Source organism: Protopterus annectens, chromosome 3.part1 (genome assembly GCF_019279795.1).
Source record: "Protopterus annectens isolate FY-2018-M chromosome 3.part1, PAN1.0, whole genome shotgun sequence".
NCBI lineage: Eukaryota > Metazoa > Chordata > Ceratodontiformes > Protopteridae > Protopterus > Protopterus annectens.
The window spans coordinates 55,432,433-55,448,012 of NC_056732.1; the positions used below are offsets into that span (position 1 = coordinate 55,432,433).

Sequence of the window (15,580 nt, forward strand, 5' to 3'; positions counted from 1 at the left end):
CAAAATAATAGCAATATAAAATAAAGAAATCTTGTTTTCTGATTAAATAAACAAAATAGCTCTGATATGCAATACTGCAAACTGCTGTTTCCTGTGTACTTTCTTCTTGCTTTTGTTAATCAGAACAGTATAATGATTAGGTAGGAGTCCTTGCTGACCCTAAAATGCTGATGCTTTCTGCTTCCCCAACTATGTTCCTCTGAGAAAATACAGACCACATTTTGATGGTTATGAAAGTGAAGAAGTTAAGGCTTTTCCTGTCTCATTTTTCAGTATTTTTGGAGAGGATGTTATACTTTCAAAATGGGAATACTAGAAGCATATTGATTAGGTTTCACAAGAAAGATATGAAGTTGATACTCACTTGATACTGTAAGAAATGAATTTATCAGTGGGAACAGGATCATAACTTCCAACCCAAACAGTAAGAAACAAATTATATGCTGTCAGAAATCACAGTACTGCATGCAGACTACATTGAACCCTGTTGTTAAACCTCTGGGGTACACTTTGTTTTTGCAAGGAAGGCTCTGACACTTCAACCCCTCCCCTCTCATTTATAAATTACCTTTGGAAAGATAAAGACAACTGTGGGTTACAAGACACCATGGGGGGAGGGAGAGAGATCCGTGGTGGAGGTGGAGTCAATGAATGATAGAATATCCTTTGATTTTTGCTGTTGTGGACCTGATATGTGACCAGGTGCATTATTAATTTTGAATTGATTTGAAAAATGTAAGATTGGACAATTTAAAAGTTGTCTGGTATCACAAGAAACCCCCTGCTATATGTTCCGGAAAACTAGCAAAACAAATTGCAAACATTAAAAAAAGTAATGCGTCATAATAGCAGTAATTGAACCGTGTCAGTGTTAAACGTAGAAATAATTGGTTCCCTCTTGGGGAATAGATGACATGTCATACTGTTTCATGGTACCGGCTGCTCAGAAACCAATTATAACACCACCATGAAACAATTATCACAGCAGTGAATTGCTTGCAAATAGGATCAGAAACTGTATATGTGTTTATGGTGGGGAAAAAGCAACTTCTTCACATGCTAATAATAATAAAAAAAAACATAACATGCACTGCTAAATATATGCTAAATCTGCAAATGCTAGAAACAAAGTTTTGTTTTTTTAAAGATGCCACAAAAATGTGCATGTAATAACGTTTAAATAGTGCATTATTTTTGTTACAGAGAAGTTCGGTACTCTGCTGAAGTAAAACATGGCATCTTATACAAAGATGAACCAAGGCATTCATATAGCTTTCCTTACACATATCTTTAATAGGGCCCAACAACTGTCCATCCAAAGCAAACACCTGAGCAACTCTTCCTGTTAACCTTTTCTAGCTTGTTTTATATCGTATATTAATGGCTACCTATTGAAATGTTGGCAGTCGAAACGTAGACAAGCTAAAAAGAAAAGAGGGAAAACCCAAGAAAAGAGTGAATCTCAAGAATTGTTCTCCTTTAAACTTCTTTTTTGCAGAGGGGCAAGCTTCCATGCACCCCCCGATGTGGGAAGGGGGCAAGCTTCCCACACTCTCCAAACTTATATATACCTACTATGAGACTGACATACCTCAGAGAAAAATGAATAGTCCAAGAAATGGGCATCTAGGACTTAGTATATGTAAGTCCATTTTTTGGCCATTTAATCTCAGTGTTTCGGACTCATTCGAATGGGTCCGACATTTCAAATGGTTCACATATTTAATACTGCATGAAGTGCAGCTGATTTTGTTCAGAGTACTGATCGCCAGAAGAAAAATGTGTAAGGCCTTAAAAATATGTTATATTACATTTGTATAAGCTGCAGCTTAGTAATTATCCCTGTAGTATACCCTGCAGTACTTTCTAGTCTCCAAACATTATCAGTGTGTCTGTTTCTCTTTGATTTCTTCTGTGTGCTGTTTTTTCACAAATCCAGTCTTATATTGGCACAGGGCTTACTTTGAAACGTAGTTATAGGAGGTATGAATAATTGGGAGTAAAGTTATGTCATATGATAGAGGGGACAAGGTAACATAAACAGAAAGTTAAGTCATTAAACACACTGATGCTCTGGATCTGGGTTTGTTAATCACAAATGGTATGTAGAAGCAAAATACAAATCTTTGATGGGAAAAATAGCACTCGAACAATAGTTCATGTTTATTGGAAGCCTTTGCTGTTTTTTGTTTATTCAAATGTTACAGTGATACTATAAGCATCACATCACATATCTACACTTATAATAAATGTTGACAGCAGCAGTAATTAAATATTAATATTGATATCAATATTAATGCAGGTTCAACAACTAGTCCTGTTCCTATTATGACCTGTTTCTATCCTTCCCCTTCTAACCCACTGTTTGCCCACTTCCTGTATTTCTGGTGGGGCATTACATAGGCATGAGCACACTTGGATGTATTCTTATTCTCTGTAGTTGTGCTTGACTTAACACTCATGATTGTTGTAGTTTGCTGTTTCTGAAGAGCTGTAATTAGGAATATAACTCAATGTTCACCTTTACTATTACAGCATCCTCACCCACCTTGCCTTCCCATTTCTACCGAGAAGATAACTCACGGCATTACTTGTGTGCGTGTGTGTGCGTGCTTGCCTGCACCTGTGTGTGTGTGTGTGTGTGTGTGTGTGTGTGTGTGTGTGTGTGTGTGTGTGTGTGTGTGTGCGTGTGTGCGTGTGTGTGTGTGCCAAGTAAGATATGCAATATATTAATCGTGTTGTTAATTGTAGTTTTGCACTACTTTGATAGCATTAATGCGGAGGCGTACTGTTGTAAAGCACAAGGTACCTGAATGACCTGTTTGTAACATTGTGGTTATTGGATGTTAATGAATTGCTTTAGTTATTTATTTGTAATATTTTGTATTGATTTAAGGAATTTAATTCATTTATTTTTGTTTTTATCCTTTGAACTGTCAAGGCATAAAATGTAGTAGTTGGCTACAGACAAAGTATTGTGTTTAAGTTTATATGTAATATAAGGTTTACAGCCTTAGTTGTTTCTGGTATTATACTGAGACATTTTAGGTAGCACTTGTTTAATCTGGTGTTGGCAGTGAATAGCGTCTATTGAATGACGGAAAGAGATGAGGACTAAACTGTGGTCAGGGGGTCAGCAGCTGGGTCATGCTGGACTGGACCAGCAGTTCATAATGGACTGATCATGTGAGTCATGCAATCCGTTTAGATTGCAGGTAAAATGTGATCAGGAAAACGAAGAAGAAGGCACTGAAGGATGGTGGGATGTTGGGCGGATTTATTTTCAGCTCTGGCATAGGTTTTGGTTTGTACCTGGAGGAAAGAAGTAAGATATATAGTCTTAAGAAAATACTGTCTAGGTTTAATTAAAATTATTTCATTCTTTCAGTCCCTTTTTGCACATTATTTTGAATTTGTATGAATTAAATATTCTACTTTGGGTACATTGTATTTTTGTTAATGTAGTAAAGATGCAAGCATGGCTATGAAATGCATCTGAGTTTGCATTTAGTCTTGACTTTGCTGTTTTTATTTATATGTACTGTGATGTCTAGTTAGATTTGTCAGCACTATTAGAAGCTGATATAATTAATGTTAATTGCCTAGAGTACTGGCTGATGACATGGGCAAACTGGGCACAGTTGTTAGCATGCACAAAATGAAAATATCTTTTGTAGTTGGTATGCTTGGACTAAAAATCAGTTTTACATATCAGGATACCTCTGTACATTTGCATAAATATGTGTGTGCATTTATCTACATGCATGTGTATGCGGATGTATTATTTATTTATTTTACATTTGTTGACCGCTAGTCCAACTGGATACATGTCAATTTTCAGTAGAGGCCCGGGGAGAAAAGCTCCACAATCACAATATTATTTACAGAAAGAGACATTTTACAAAATGGGGGTACATTACAATTTTTTACCATACATTGGATTTTTGCATACAAATTTTAGTACATATCAGGTATAGTTAGTCATACAAAGAAATCTCAAGTAAAACTTTTTAACTATAGAGACACACACTCTTTTTAGGTAACAGAAAAGTAACTAGCACATACAGTTAAGATGATTAATACCCATAGATAAGTGAGGTAGTTAGTCAGGGTTAGCACAGGGGCATAACCATTGTGATTTAATGTATGGTTTCAGTTTGCTTTTAAATAAGGTGGTTTAGGAAAGGGAGGTTAGGTCACTGGGGAGGGAGTTCCAGGTTTTGTCCACAGTATTAGAGAACAGAGTCTCACCAGCCAAATTGTTAGTTTTACCTATTTGCACAAGTTGTTTATTAGATGAGCTTAGGGTCTTTAGGTTGCTATAGGGGTGATAAGATTTGTAAGTATTGGTGTGTTAGTAGGTTGATACAGGATCTTGTGTGCAACTGTTAGTTGGTTAAATAGTAGAGGATTTGGCAACTCTAACCATCCTAGCTGTTTAAGATTGTGACAATGATGGGTTCTTTAGGTAGACCCAGTTGCAAATCTGGCAATGTTATTGTAGGAGATGGCCAGCTTGTTCAAGTTGCTTTTGCATAGTTTAGTATATATAGGGGAAGCGTAAAGTAGGCTAGAGATTAAGTGGGTACGGGCAATATTGGACCTGGCCAGTGGGGTCACAAAGGGTTTGATCCTGTAGAGGGAACTTAGTTTTTTGTTGACTGTTTTTATAGTACTTTTTATATGTTTATATGGGAATCAAAGGTAAGGTTGTATACTTGTGCCTATGTGTGTGTGTGCATGCATGCACGAGCGCATTTGTGTTTGTGTGTGTGTGTGTGTGTGTGTGTGTGTGTGTGTGTGTGTGTGTGTGTGTGTGTGTGTGTGTCCACATGTGTCTGTGTGTGCATATGTCTTTGGTTGCATGTGTCTGTATATTCTATTATCTCTGTCTGTAAATACATCTTACAGTTGGGTCATACACTCACTAAGTGTGAATAATAGGGTTACTTTTGCACAAATTCAAAAAGTGATCAGGAAATGGCCAGAAGTGGATGTTAGCCCCTCGGCTTGATTTTTTTTCAGCAGCTGGACGTCTCTAGGGATATATGGTTGCAGTCTTAGCCCTCAGCTATTCTTTTTGGTACCCATAAAGTGGCAAAAAGCTATAGCCTACTTGCAAATGCTGTTGGGTAAAGCTAAGAAAGCCATGAAGCCTGAAACCATCCTATGTAAAAGCATATAAGAACTAAAATAACTGGTGCAATGTCATTTTAGCTCTCATTTATACCTCCAACTGTATTGTTAAGGAGAATAATAAACACACAACCAGGCTATTTATTAATATCTGCAGTACATTAAAACACTAGTAATGTCATTCTACCCACACACACAGTAGGAAATTTAAAAGATAAGTGCAGAAACAATTTTGTTGAGAGATTCTACAAACTGGAAACATGGAAAAGTAGGTTAAACTGGAAATGATCACTGGCATAGTTTTCTCTCTCCTCTGTTTTCATTTTCACTTTGTCGCATTCCATGGGGTCATTAGTTTTGAGAGAGTATGATAGAGAGAGAGAGAGAAGACATAACCAAAGATTTAGGCACAGAAAACCTGTACAGTTAAAAATAACTTCTCTCAAACGTAATAAGATTCAACACTCAAGAGCTCTGCAAATGGTCCACAACTAAGTATTTGCAGTAACTAGCAGTCCTATAACATGTGCGTGACCAGCAGATGGTGGGAGAGAACCATTCTTGCAGCGATGAGCCCTTTATTGTAAATATAAGCAGACAAGTGTGTGATGTTCTTCATAAGATAATAATCCTCTCCATTTTCATGTATAGTATGAATGAGAGTTCCAAAGCAGTGTACCATCAACTCCCAGAAATGGGCAGATGGTGTGTAACATATTCTGCAGCAAATCCTGCTCTGTAGCTAGATTGGCCATTCATTCTGTAAAGCTTTGAGAATACGTAAATGAGCACCTCTGCAGCAACCTCAGAAATATGTTGGGAAGATACAGTTACTGAATTAAGACGTAACACACCCGGCGGTGTAAACTTTGGCTGTAGATGATTGTCACTGTTGAAGTGGCACCCCAACCCCAAGTGTAAAAATGGGAAAAGGGGTTGTGGATGGATGGATGGATGGATGGATGGATTCCAGTCTGGAGTTTTATTGCAGTTGTAGTCTTCTTCTTCTTCTTTCGGCTTCCCCCAGTTAGGGGTCGCCACAGCGGACGACCTGTCCACTCATGACCACTCATGTCCACTCAAGTCCACTCAAGTGCGCTAGCCTGTGTTACATATTTTTTGCAATTTCCTGCTGTTTGTTGCAAAAAAGAAAAAAAAAAAGTTATCCTTGTTTCCCATCTTTCCTGACCTAGAGTAGTCCAAATACAGGCTTTGCTGTATTCTGGACTTTTGGAAAGTTCCTGTGTTGCCATTTCCTTTCTTGGATAGAGGGAGGCTTCTTTGTTCACCAGTGGCAGTGGGGAGCTTGGAGCAGGCTATCTGTCCCTGGAGGAGTGTTCCCAGCACAATAATCTGGTAGTCTGTTGGCTGTTTTGGGCCAATTTCTAGCTCTTTCAAGTCCGCCTGTATAAAACCCGCTGTAGTGTGGCTTTGCGTGATTTTGTGCATAGTGCTTCATTGAGCAGCGCCGCTTATTTGGGTTTGAGCCTTGGAACTGATCTAGTTCTCATAATAAGCACCCTATTCCTATGCTAAAGTCTAGCACTTGCTCACTAAAGCAATTATATAAGTCAGCACTAAAAAAATTAAAAGCACTACACCCTCACAAACTCCCCTTGAGTAACTTGTTCCCCATTGGCCCTTTTTTTCAATTATAAAGGAATTCCCAATACTATTGTAGCATGTCCAAAGGTCAGTTGTCAATCTCCTCTCCAGTCCAGCTGGTGAACCTGGGAATCTTGAGGCAATGTTACAACTGCCTAATGTACACAGACAACCCTCTCCTCCTCCCAACAAATTCCAACACATGTGAGAGATGCAACCATATAGCCAAACTGGAGGCTAAGCTCTCTCAACTCAGTACTGGCGTAACCAGTCAGGAGGAGAAGGAAACCACACTCACTACAATTCCAGTCTCACATAGACCTACCACGACAGCAAACCAAACACATAAACACACAAAAACATACTTGGAGGCTCTAAATAAAAATCTGCCTAAGCAGCAGAGACCTCCAAAGCAGACACCCAAGCAACCGCTACCCCAAAACAAAACACATGCAACACATAGCTCACAAAGCCAGTGTGCCGAACAGTCACAGCCCTTAAAGTTAAACAACACACCTGATACACTTGTAATAGGTGACTCTATCATCAGGCACACTGACGTCCCGCTCACCAGGCTGAACAAGGAGAAGGTTACGGTGAGCTGCCTATCGGGTGCTAGGATCCGCCACATAACACAAGCACTCAGGTCACTCCAAGGCAAGTACAAATATGACTCAGTCATTGTCCATGCTGGTGTGAATGACCTGAGGCATCTCCCTGGACTACATGAAAGAGACATAGAGGAGCTCTCTGGGCATGTAGCCCAGGCCGGTATGACCCTGACCTTGAGTAGCATCTTACCTCACCAAGAATGATGCCACAGTATGAAGACAAGATTATCAATTTCAACAATTGGCTTAAGTATTGGTGTCATTCAAAGGGGATCCAATGCCTGTCAGCCTGGGATGACATGCTCGACAAGCCACGATGCTTCGCTAGGGACGGCTTGCACCTGTCACCCCTGGGCTTTTGGATATTGGCAAAGGCTCTTGCTACCCTCATAGTGCCTTTTTTAGGCAAGGCTCAAAAGACAAACCCACCTCCATAGGTATCACAAGGGATAAGAAACTAAGAGTAATGCTACTCAACGCCAGAAATCTAAACCTGAAGATGCACGAAACTCTCCTTAGCATGGAGAACATCAATATCTGTGCAGTAACAGAAACCTGGTTCAAGGCTCTCAAGAGCACCCCAGCACTACCAGGTTATACCTCATACCATGCTTTTCGGTCCCAAAACTTGTACCGAACCACAAAAGGAGGGGGAGTATCAATATTCGTCAAAGATACCCACACCTCCAGGTTGGTGGCACAGCACGAAGCATCAGAGACTATCCATGTGCAACTAACAGTGGGTAAAACTGCCTTCCAGTTTATAGCCTGCTACAGACCACCCTCCCAAACCCAGGAACCCCACTCGGCCTTCCTGAGAACACTGGAAAATATGAAGGTCTCTCCAAACACCATTATATTGGGTGACTTCAACTACCCAACCATAGACTGGGAGCATTACTCTAGCTCCAACACCCTAGCCCAAAGGTTCCTAGAATTTATAAACTCAAATGCTATGGAACAACTTGTTACCACTCCCACAAGAGGGGAAAACATACTGGACCTGATCATCACCAACATGGGGACTCTATGCTCCAGACCAGAAGTGTATCCCTCACTGGTAAGATCAGACCATAAAATAATCTCACTGGATATTCACATCCCGACCAAACCCCATGCCCAGAAAACCACAGTGAAAAACTTCTCTAAAGCAAATTTCACACTCCTCAAAACCGAGGTGGAATCCTTCAAAGCCCCGGCCTCTGGATAATCTGCCCAGACCACAAAATCCTTTATAAACGCATTCTTTGAACACCTTCAGGAATGCATGGATCACACAATCCCAAATAAAACCAAGACCCAATCCTCCAAAGGCAGGCGTCCTGTCTGGTGGACCCCAGCCATAAACAAACTATACAATAGAAGGAGGAAGCTACTACATGACAGAGCAAAATCCCAAAAAGGGAAGGCATCTCTGATCAGTATTAGCAAAAAACTACGGGCACTCATAAAATCGTCTAAGGCCAGCTTCGAGAGAAAAATTGCACAGGACACTAAGGATAATCACAAGGCTTTCTTTAGTTATGTTAGGAACCTGGGTGGGAATTCCCAGATATGCTCAGAATTAGTCCAAAATGACAAAAAATATACCGAACCCACAGACATTGCCAACATCCTAGCTGACAGGTTCAGCGCAAACCTCTCCCCCCCCTCCCCACCAAAATGGCTAATATCTATCCCAGCAGAGTGCTGCTCCCCTGACATCTCAGATGCTCAGGTAAGAGCTGCCCTCTCCAAAGCAAGAAACACAGCATCAATGGGACCAGACGGTGTCCCTACATGAACTCCAAGAAGAGCTAAACCCAAACCTAAAACTACTGTTCAATCTCAGCCTTACTACAGGATATGTACCCAAAGAGTGGCATACAGCAACAGTGGTCCCTCTCCACAAAGGTGGTACCTCAACGGATCCTGGAAACTATCGCCCCATAAGTCTCACTAGCTTGGTCTGCAAAGCTATGGAAAGGATCATCATGGACCTTATAAATAAAGATATTGGGGACCTACAAACACTGGATCCTACCCAGTTCGGCTTTGTTAAGGGCAGATCCTGCCTCTTAAACCTGGTCAATTTCTTTGAAACAGTCACCAAGGCCATTGACAAGGGGAAGGTGGTCCACACAGCCTACCTGGACCTCGCAAAAGCCTTCGATACAATACCCCACTCGGGCATTATAGATAAGCTCACCAGCTTAAATATAAACCCCTATGTCACTAGATGGGTTGCAAACTGGTTCAAGGACAGAACCCACATGGTTAGAATAGCTGGAGCCATGTCAGACTCCAAACCAGTTACAAGTGGCATCCCACAAGGCTCAGTCTTGGGACCTCTCTTGTTCGGTATATATTTCTCGGAGGTACAGGCCAACATGGAAGGACTGTGGCTGACCAAGTTCGCAGATGACTGCAAACTGGGCACCATAATAGACTCACCAGCTGACACAAGCATCCTCCAAAAGGGCCTCATAGAAACAGACAACTGGTGCCAGAGCCATGGCCTCAAGCTAAATGCCAAAAAGTGTATAGTCATCCCTTTGGCAAAAACAAAGTGCCCACAAATTACCACATAGGTGGTAATCCATTAAGTACAGAAGAAGTAATTAGGGACCTGGGGACCCAAGTTGATAGCAATCTCTCATTTGACAACCACGTGGCCAAAGTGGTTAGAAAAACATTTTATATAGCCCACCTAATCATGAAGGGATTCACATCTAGATCAGGGGAGGTCATCGTGCCTCTTTACTCATCCCTCATCAGGCCCATAATTGAGTACAATGCCCCTTTTGGGATGTACCTTACCAGACACCTGCAGCAACTGGAAAGACCCCAAAAGTACCTCACCAAGAGGATCAAGGGGCTCAAACAGATGCCGTATGCTGCCCGGTTAAAGAAACTCCAGCTCTACTCAGTGGCATACCGCCTGCTCAGAGGCGATCTGTGCCTGACTTATAAAGCCATGTCCAACCCGGAATTAATGGACATGCTGCACCTCAGAAAATCCAAATCCCATCGAGCTACGCTCGAGGGACTTAAACCTCAGCACTGAAATAAATAGGACATGCTGGAGGGACAGATTCATAACCCAGAGGCTCCCTTCACTCTGGAATAAAATCCCAGTCCAGGTTAGGCAGAGTCCCTCATTGACTCTCTTCAAGAGGAATCTTGATGAGTGGATGGGAGATCGTAGGTTTACCCCGGGTATCACTTCTGTGTCACTGTTAGACAGAAGCGCAGTATACTAACCTCGAAAAAAAGCATAGCAAAATTAATTTAAAATGGGTGGCGAAAGCCATACACACTCTGGCTAGGCTTATAAATGCCCTAGGGCAGATAGCCTAGTATGAACCTATGAACCTATGAACCTATGATTGGCAGTAGAGTTTTTTACAGTGTCGAGTTGCCAGCCTGGTGCCCAACCTTCCACAGAAGGCACACACACACACACTCACACCTAGGGCCAATTTAGAGTGTCCAATCCACCTACAGCATGTTTTTGGGATGTGGGAGGAAACCGGAGCACCCGGAGGAAACCCACGCGACCACAGGGAGGACATGCAGACTCCGCACAGAAGGCACCCTAGCCGAAGATCGAACCAGAGAACCTCTTGCTGTGAGGCGACAACACTAACCGCTGCACCACTATGGCCACCCTTATTGCAGTTGTAGTAATAAAAAAAATACAGAAATTAGCCCACCAGATAGAAGAGGTCTGTTTAGTAACTAGCTAACCATGTTGCTCCTTCAAAAAAGACACAAACAGCTCATCAGACTGCTCCAGGGCTCAATTCTGTCTGTAGCATCTAAGTTGTTTGTCCATGTCTATAGAATGCAGAATTTGTTTGCCTTTGTTCTTCTATTAAAGAAAGGAAAAAAAATAACTGAATATTTTAGCTCAAAGTAATCTCAAAGCCAATTTAGGAATAAGGTATGGATGTGTTCTCAGAGATGCCTTATTCATGGGTAAGCACTAGGCTGTACTGCCCCTGCAGGCCATTTTAAGCCAAGCCAATTTCATTATAAAGGTAAGAATCAAACTCTGCCTCTTGTGTCTGTGAGGTGGACACCGTAATCATTATGCCACTCCCCAATAACTGTGTTTGAAACCAAGTACAAAGGATTAATCCAGATAAAATCACTTTAGCTAGCAGATCTAGAAGAGTCAGTCTCTGATGCCCTCCCCTGTGGGAGGAATAAAGACATCTTGTTGAGGTTTCAAGTAGTTTGTTGTGTTAAATAGAATGATAACACTTGTCCATTTACCTGCTTGAGCTGAATTAAATACTTGAAACCTCAACAACTGAGGTGCTGGTATACAGGAGAATCAGAGCAGACTTCACCCTGTAAAGTGGAAGAGGGAATTGTGGCATCACCAGCCTGTACTAACCTATGAACCTATGAGGAAGAGGAGAATCCCACAGTACAGCAGGCTTCCTCCCTTCACTCACTGGCATCTATGCCTATGTACCACATGATGGCAGCGCCATGAATTAATCATTTATTTCATGACTAGAAAACTCTTTATGTTTCCTCTTTTCTGTCAGAATTTTTTTAAAGAGAATGTTTTTCTTGGAACAAGATTTCTCACTAATAGAAGGAGAATCAGAAGCTGAAAAGGTTGAGTTAAAGCAACAACCTTTTAAGGTGCAGTGGTGCAGCGGTAGCATTGTTGCCTCACAGCAAGAGGTTCTGTGGTTTGATGCTGGGGTGCCTTCTGTACGGAGTCTGCGTGTCCTCCCTGCGTTCGTGTGGGTATGCTCTGTTTTCCTCCCACATTACAAAGACATGCATCTAGAGTGTTTCTCCCTGGGCCTCTGCTGAAAACTGTCTTCATTCCAAGTTGGACTTTCCCGGTTAACAAATATTAAATAAATAAAAGTACCTTTCTGTTTGATTCAAAGTTTTTTTTTTAATTTAGCACAGAGATCATAATTATGAGACTCTGACTCATACTAAACAAAAAGACAGTAGCGATACTAGTCTTATGAAGAACATCAGGCTCACAAAAGCGTGTGGTAATTTTCTTTTCTGACATTAGTAAAGGACAAAACCACAAATAGTTACTCTCTACATAACTGAAGAGAAAATAGAACTTTGCATTTAGCATTGCCAAAGATCAAGACCAAGGAGGAGAAAACTAGAGAAGCATAGCAGACCATCTATTTATTTCAAATAGCAAAAAAGAGCTATGTAGGGTGCCTCTGGACTACAGTGCCATGCTCTTGAGATGATCAGAAAGATCAGGCCAAGAGACTGAGAAAGTATTTATTTGTGTTAGATGTTACGCCGGCAGGGCTAGCCACCCAGCCGTATGAACCTTGGCTCAAGATGATTGCTGCTGTTGAAGTGCACCCCAACCCAATGTGCAAAATGGGAAAAGGGTTGAGGATGGATGGATGGATTTGTGTTAGATGTTACAAATAACGTGCACCAATAAACTAAAATAACCAAACGTCCAGGGAGAAAACGGTGGAAGACCTTTAACAGGTTAAGCACTTTCATCTAAGTTCATACTTTTAGACTTCATCAGAACCATTTAAAACACATTTCCACTATGCAAAACTTTAAAAAGACATTTAAATACAGAGAGCTCCTAAAATAATGTGCACCACATATAGGTGAACTGAATCAGCACAAAATCAGTCTGATAAGTGGTATGTTAAAGTAGGTTTTGAGTAATATGGGAGTTAGTGAACAACTTACAAGGTTATGTATTATAAGGGTAAGGTTACGGTATAATTCATTCAGTCAGTCAGTCATTCTCTAATTAGGTGCTTAATCCAAAAAATAGCCATATTTATGGGGACATGATAAAATGAAATAGGACTATGGATTAGAAATGATTCTGTGGTGACAGCTAAGGATATGTGAGAAGAGACTAAACAGAAGATAATAGAAAAAAATTGAGAAACTGGAAGTTTTGTTATATGGATATGGATACTAAGATACAAGCCATTAAAATGTTTTTAGTCCCTTTAGTCTTATACACAGGTCAGGCATACCTTTATCAACTGGAGAAGTTGTGGATAATTAAAAAGAGTTGAAGGATTTTATCTGGGAAGGGAAGACAGCAAGGGTCAAGTGGGATAAGCTGATTCTACCAATAGAACAAGGTGGACTAGGATTACCCAGTTTGAGAGGATATTTTAGAGCAAAACATTTTAAGGCTCTTGTACATAGCATAAGCAGAAAACTATAATTCAGAGTGGAAAGGAATAATGCTGACACAGGGAGAAGCTCAAGAAATAAGGAGAGAGTGGGATTTTGGATGCCGACTCTTAAGGAGAACAACAGAAATCATACAGATTATTAAATTCATAAAATAGCAGGGAGTATTCTAAGTACCAAACCAGCACGAGAATGGACAAGAGATTCTACTGATAGGGATGTCTGTGGTTAGGGAAATCATACAGATTATTAAATTCATAAAATAGCAGGAGAATGGACAAGAGATTCTACTGATAGGGATGTCTGTGGTTAGGGAAATCATACAGAGTATTATATTCATAAATAGCAGGGAGTGTTCTAAGTACCAAACCAGCATGAGAATGGACAAGAGATTCTACTGATAGGGATGTCTGTGGTCAGGGAAATCATACAGAGTATTATATTCATAAATAGCAGGGAGTGTTCTAAGTACCAAACCAGCACGAGGATGGACAAGAGATTCTACTGATAGGGATGTCTGTGGTTAGGGAAATCATACAGAGTATTATATTCATAAATAGGGAGTGTTCTAAGTACCAAACCAGCATGAGAATGGACAAGAGATTCTACTCATAGGGATGTCTGTGGTTAGGGAAATCATACAGAGTATTATACTCATAAATAGAATGGAGAAAAGAGATTCTACAGATAGGGATGTCTGTGGTTAGGAAAATCATACAGAGTATTATATTCATAAATAGCAGGGAGCGTTCTAAGTACCAAACCAGCACGAGAATGGAGAAAAGAGATTCTACAGATAGGGATGTCTGTGGTTAGGAAAATCATACAGAGTATTATATTCATAAAATAACAGGGAGTGTTCTAAGAACCAAACCAGCATGAGAGTGGAGAAGAGATTCTACTGATAGGGACGACTGTGGTCAGGGATACAGATAATAGGCAGGAGGGGCTGGAATTTATAGGAGAAAACTGGCAAAGGAACCAAGGTATTGGAAGCAAATAACTAGAAAGGGAAACGTAATAGAATGGGAAGAGGCCAAGAATTTATTTGGACTGCAGGTTAGAGATTGCCTTCCCTATCAGGGATTGATATCCGAGCACAGGCAAAGAGAAGGAAATAGGGGGTCCTCAATGAAAGACCAGCACTGGTAGAGGTTTTAATAGAATCTAGAACAGAAACTGTCATTAAAAAGGAATAATTAGTACAGCATATAAAATACTGCATGATAATTATAAGAATCAATCCAAGGAGCTTAGAAAGGACTGGGAAGAGAGAATAGATAAACAATCACAAAGAGACAATGGGGGGATATATGTATATCTCCCAAATATGCAACAAAGTCTAGAATATTTTGGATCTTTACCTGGAAGTGTTTACATAGATATTTTTATACCCCAAGTAGACTCCAAAGAATTTTTCCTCAGGTGGATAGTAAATGTTGGAGGTATGACGGGCAAGAAAGAGGTAGCTGGGGACATATTTTTTGGAAGTGTGATGAGCTGGCAGACTTTTGGGATTCCCTGAGGACTACTCTGTCAGAGATGCTTGGCGAGCAGATTAGACTGACTGTGGAGATGATTTTTTTGTTATGCTACAGAATCGGAATTGCCTAGACATAGTAAAGCCTTGCTGAGTCTAATTATGGTGGCTGCCAAAAAAGCAATTACTTGAAAATGGAAATCAAAGTCTAAACCAACTCTACTAGAAGTAGTGAATACAAATACAGTAACACAGATAAAACAACTGGAAGTGGGATCTTTGGAAAAGGAAGGAGCAAACTACATAGGAAAAACGGGAATTGTGGAAATAATATATTCAGAGCAGGAACAAGGCCTAAGAAGCAGGATTTGAAGAGCTATATAATGCTTAACTGACAATGACTGGATGGTTTATAAGTGATGTATAATGTTTACAACTACATTTGTTTTAATGGTGTCTGTGACGCAAACTGTTTGCAACTAAATTGATATAATTCTGTATGTTTTTCATTTATATAAAGGTAAGATTGCATTTGTCATATGTGTAAATTTAATAAAGATGTTTTGAAAAAAAAAGGCCCTTG

The 15,580-nt window shown here is 40.4% G+C and overlaps 1 protein-coding gene across 1 annotated transcript in view; it reads left to right on the forward strand.

The window, feature by feature from the left end:
- Positions 1–15,580, forward strand: part of LOC122797630 (neural-cadherin-like) — a 796,015-nt gene that overhangs the window by 381,968 nt on the left and 398,467 nt on the right. The gene's annotated exons all lie outside the window — the stretch shown is intronic.